Source organism: Miscanthus floridulus, chromosome 13 (assembly GCF_019320115.1).
Source record: "Miscanthus floridulus cultivar M001 chromosome 13, ASM1932011v1, whole genome shotgun sequence".
Classification (NCBI taxonomy): Eukaryota; Viridiplantae; Streptophyta; class Magnoliopsida; order Poales; family Poaceae; genus Miscanthus; species Miscanthus floridulus.
This window is the reverse complement of record NC_089592.1, coordinates 89,370,061-89,376,156: the sequence shown is the minus strand read 5'-3', so window position 1 is coordinate 89,376,156 and position 6,096 is coordinate 89,370,061.

The window sequence follows — 6,096 nt, the reverse complement described above, 5'->3', positions numbered from 1 at the left end:
CAAACTGAGAGAAGATAAAATGATCATACCCTCCCGTCTGTGATTCCGAAGTCGACATGCTGCTGTACTCGAGGAAGGAGATGCCGGTGATCGGGAAGAAGATGACGTACGGAGATGGAGACTCTTGGGCAGTCGCGTAGACGCTCCCCAAAAACCTAATTGCCGATCCCCCGTGCAAGGTCCTGAACGACAAGGGCTTCGAAGGCACCTGCCCTCTCGCTCCTCCGTGCGCGCAGAGTTATGAGATGAGGAAAGCTATCGAGCAACTGAACCCAATTTCTAGAATATGTTCTCTCTTTTTATCTGGAGTTGGAAGAATCACAAGGGAAGCCGAGAAGCCTCGGAGGCATGCGCCGGGAAGATCGAGAGACTCAGGGAGATCAAGCGTCAGGTCAAGTTAGTGGGTGCTAAAAATTAACACACCACACCACGCCCGCCTGCCTCGCCTCGCCTCGCCATGCCCCGGCCTAGCCCGAGCCCGAGCCCGGCTCGGCCGGTGGCGGCGCACGCGCGCGCGTGGCACGCCTTTGTCCGTTTCTCAACTTCTCAAATTAGACGGATCCATTCCAATCATTTAAGTTGAGTCAATGTCCTTTTAACTTTCAATCCGGTACAAATAATAATACCCACAATTACAAGCCATAGAGTTATAATTTATTAGATATATAAATGGGCCTAGCCCATAATAAATCCAACAATCCCCACCAAACTCTAGGGTTTGTAACTGTATAGTTCTAGAATCACAATTCTTTGATATACTAGTGTTTCGATGGAGACTGTTAAGTTGAACATCCACCTAGAATAAGAGTTTCACTTAGTCACAACTGAACAATGGACTATGCCTTGAATTGACAGTTTTGTGTGAGGTGAGATTCACTCAAGTCCTTTGCTGGTACTAGGTTGCAACAAGCATCCCCGCCGTTTGAAGCATATAAGTCACACTTCTATGCCTTTCATGAGTGTTTAGGGATAACCCAGGTCCCATAGACTGTGACCAACAGTCTGACTCATATAGGTGTACTTCTCAAAAGATGTTCTATAGGACAACATCTCATCTTTATAAGACTCTCGAAATACATTAAGGTAAACACCATCCTGCCTTACAGAAAGAAAGATATGCATCAGAGATAGGTTCATAGGGAACTTTCCTCTCAATCTACTTATAGCTTGTTTCACCACTCTACTTCACGGGATCTCCGATCACATAGAGCAGGTTACCACTACAGTAGACTTTCACGTGGGTCTCATACCCATCTCTCTCGATGCACTTTCTATCACATTTCGTGATAGTCCCTTAGTGAATTAATCTGCCAGATTATTCGACGTGTGGACATAGTCCAACGTTATAACTCTAGAGGTTTTCAACTTTCTAACAGTCTTTAATCTTCTTTTAACATGCCTTGTGGACTTCATGTTATTCCTAGAACTGTTGACCTTTGTAATCACAGTCTGGTTGTCACAGTTCATTGAGATAGCCGGTATCGGTTTTTCAACTACCGGTAAATCCAATAGGAAATCACGAAGCCACTCGGCCTCAGCTCCAGCAGTGTCCAATGCAGTGAGTTCTGCTTCCATTGTAGACTTCGTTAAGATAGTCTGCTTGCAAGACTTTTAGGAAACAGCACCACCTACAAGCAGAAACACATATCCGCTCGTGGCATACAGCTCATCAGCATCAGAAATCTAGTTGGCATCACAATAGCCTTCCAGCACTTTTGGATGTCCAGTATAATGAATACCATAAGTCATAGTACCTTTCAGATAACGCAATACTCTCTCAAGAGCACGCCAGTGATCATCTCCCAGGTTTGACACAAACCGGCTCAGCTTGCTCACAGCATATGAGATGTCAGGCCTTGTCACACTCGCAAGGTACATGAGTGAGCCAATGATCTGGGAGTATGTCAGTTGATCCCTTACTATTCTTTGATTTTTCCTCAATAGCACGCTAGGATCATAAGGCGTGGGAGCAGGATCACAGTCACTAAAACCAAAGCGACTTAATACCTTTTCCACATAGTGGGACTGTAACAGAGTTACCCCACCATCACCTTCTCTAATAAGCTTGATGTTTAAAATAACATTAGCTTCTCCCAAATCTTTCATTTCAAAATTGCTCGACAGAAGTTTCTTTACTTCCTTAATCACATTGAGATTTGATCCAAAGATCAGGATGTCATCAACATATAGGCACAGCATAACAGCTTCACCCCCACCATATCGATAATACACACACATGTCAGCTTCATTCACAGAGAAACCGTTAGATGTTAAAGTATTATCAAACCTTTCATGTCATTGCTTAGGTGCTTGTTTTAGGCCATATAATGATTTTAACAACCTGCACACCTTGTTCTCTTGACCATCCGCAATGAACCCTTCTGACTGATCCATATAGATCTCCTCTTCTAACTCTCCATTCAGGAAAGCTGTCTTAACATCCATCTGATGAATGATAAGACCATAAGAGGCAGCCACGGCAATTAAGGTGCGAATTGTAGTCAATCGAGCAACTGGTGAATAGGTGTCAAAGAAATCTTCACCCTCTTTTTGAGTATATCCTTTGGCCACAAGCCTTGCCTTGTACCTCTCAATTGTACCATCAGGCCTAAGCTTTTTCTTGGAAATCCATTTGCAACCTATAGGTTGACAACCATAAGGACGGTCAACGACCTCCCAAGTTCCATTAGACATAATAGAATCCATCTCACTTCTTACTGCTTCCTTCCACAAGTCAGCATCAGGAGAAGAATATGCCTCTCTAATGGTGGTTGGTATGTCTTCCACAAGGTACACTAAATAGTCATCACCAAAGGATTTTGCAACCCTCTGTCTCTTGCTCTTTCGAGTGACTATAGTGTTATCCTCCTCAGGGATGTGTACATGAGATTCTTCAGCATGATCTATTGGAATAGACAGTTCGTGTTCATGGGGAATTATAGTCTCATGACTTGTTTCACTAGATGTATTCTTCATTGGGAATTCATTCTCAAAGAATGTAGCGTTTCTAGATTCCATGATTGTATCAACATACATATCAGGAACTTCAGATTTTATAATTAAGAACCTATAACCAACGCTGTGAAATGCATAACCAAGGAAAATATAATCAATAATTTTAGGCCCAAGTTTACGCTTTTTGTTGATTAGCACATTTACTTTAGCCAAGCAACCCCAAGTGCGCAAATATGAGAGATTTAATCTTCTCTTTTCCCATTCCTCAAATGGTGTGATCTCTTTATTCTTTGTTGGAACTCTGTTCAGGATATGACATGCTGTCAAAATCGCCTCACCCCACCATTCCTTGGATAATCCCGCTGTACTCAACATGGCATTCACTAACTCTGTTAGAGTGCGGTTTTTTCTTTCAGCGATCCCATTGGATTGTGGTGAGAATGGCGGTGTCCTCTCATGAACAATACCATGTTCCACACAAAACTCATCGAAGACATTAGAGAAATATTCTCCACCTTGATCAGACCTTAACCGCTTTATTTTCCTCTCAAGTTGGTTCTCAACTTCAGCTTTATAGGTCTTAAAATAATTAAACGCTTCATCTTTTGTTTTTAAGAGATACACATAGCAAAACCTGGTGAAGTCATCTATAAACGTGAGGAAGTATCTTTTACTGCCTTTAGCCAAAATTCCATTCATTTCGCACAAATCAGAATGGACAAGTTCTAGAGGTGCTAAATTTCTCGCCTTAGCAACCTTGTGAGGCTTGCGGGGTTGTTTTGATTCAACACATACATGGCACTTAGACTTTTTGACCAAATTGAATTTAGGAATTAAATTTAGATTTGCTAACCGCATAAGACAGCCAAAACTTGTATGACAGAAATGTGAATGCCATAAATCCGACTCATCAGAAATATTAACACAATTCACCATTTTATTACACACATCATGCAGTGATAAGCGGAACAAGCCTCCGCAATCATATCCTTTATGAAAGCATCTAGGCCCCTAGTTGGATTTCGATGATTAATGACAATATAAGATTACTATGACTAACGTGTATTTTGCAGAGGCAAATAAAGTTAAGTCATGGTAATGGAGATCGATTGGGCAATCGAGGTTGTCATGCCCCTACGATGGAAATCGTTTCGGTTTTCAAAGGATTGACGACAAGGTTAAGGATGACTAGTTCTAAGTGTCGATTGGAGTTGGAGAGACACTTAGAATAGTTTAGGACTTTGTTTTTTCCTTTGGCCGTACTATTAAGGGGGGTATGAACGGGTAGTTTGACCTAGTTGAGTCTAGTGAGTTAGGTGTGGTGCACACTTGTTAAAACTAGCTCTAGGTAGCTCCTATGAATGCCTAAGATCCTTTGGAGCAAACTTCATTCACATATGATCGAGAGTTGGAAGTGAATGGAGGGTCAAATACTGACCAGACGCTGGCTCCGGTGCGACCGGACGCTGGCCGCAAGGTCCGGTCAGTTCATTTGACCGAGGAGAACAAGTCTAGTGTGACCGGACGCTGGAAGGTCAATGTGACCGGACGCTGAGGGCCAACATCTGGTCGACTCCAGTAAGGGTCCAGACTTGAGAAAGTGCGATCGGACGCGTCCGGTCAGTGGTGACCGGACCCTGAGTATCCAACGTTCGGTCGATTACAGTAAGCATCCAAGAGCGACCGGACGCGTCTGGTCAGTACTAACTAGACCCTGACAGCGTCCGGTCATCACTTGAAAACTGTTGTGTGGGTTGAACTGACCGGAGCGTCCGGTCAAAACGATCGGAGCGTCCAGTCATCCCGCAGAAGCTCATAACGGTTCATTTTTCAGGCTGCCTTATAAATAGAAGCTCCACTCGTGTGTGGAGTTACTTCTGCTCATTCCAATAGCTGAGAAACACGTTTGTGAGTGCCAAGAAGAGCAAGGTCCTAGTGAGGTGTTTGTGATTTGAGAATCCAAGAGTGAAACCTCATTAGTGAATCAAGAGTAGACAAGTGTGCATTCATCTTCTCATTAGGCTTCGCGTGGTTAAGTGAGAGTTCGTGCTTGTTACTCTTGGTGATCACCATCACCTAGATGGCTTGGTGGTGATTGGGAGCTTGGTGATCACCCTGCGGAGCTTGTGGGTGACCCAACTCAAGTTGTGAGCGACTTTGGGTGATTCGCTGTGATGGAGTGTCGAAGAATCAACCCATAGAGAGCACTTGATCCTTGCGTGGATCAAGGGGGAGCTACACCCTTACGCAGGTGCTCCAACGAGGACTAGTGGAGAGTGGCGACTCTCCGATACCTCGGCAAAACATCGCCGCGTTCCTCTCTCCATTTACTTTGAGCATTTACTTTGAGTATTTACTTTGAGCAATTTAATACTTGTCTTTACATTCATAGAATTGCTATGCTAAAGTAAGTTTGGAACATAGGTTGCAAGTCTTTTGTGCGTTAATTTGATAGAAACACTTTTCTAGGCACAAGGGGTTAATTGGGCTATCCGTAGGATTTGATTATTGTAAGAAAATTTAGAATTAGCCCAATTCACCCCCCCCTCTTGGGCATCTTGATCCTTTTAATTGGTATCAGAGCCTCGTGCTCACATTTTTAAGCTTAACCGCTTAGAGCAAGATGTCTCACGGGGATGGACCTCCTCCTATCTTCGAGAGGGATGATTTTCCATATTGGAAAATTCGCATGGAGGCTTACCTAGAAGCTCTAGATGTTGGAATTCTTAGAGCCGCCTCTCAAGGGTTCCCAACACCTAAGAATGCCACACAACTCCAAGGCTGATGAAGTAAACTATGAAAAATGGAATGCAAAGGCTCACAACACCATCTTTAGAGGCCTTTGCAAAGATGTGTTCAATCGTGTAAGGAACCACAAAGACGCCCATGCACTATGGTCGAACGTTTGTGCGCTCCATGAGGGAACCAAGAGTGAGCGTGAGGAACACTATCATCTTGTAATTAAAAAGCTAAATTCTTTTGAGATGCTTCCCAAAGAAAGTGCTAATGAAATGTATTCTCGTTTAAATGTTCTTGTAGAGGAAGTCAATGGGCTTGGACTTACTCAAATGTCACCATCCGACGTTGTGAGAAAGATCTTGAGTGTCCTCCCCATTGACAAATATGGGCACATTGTGACCA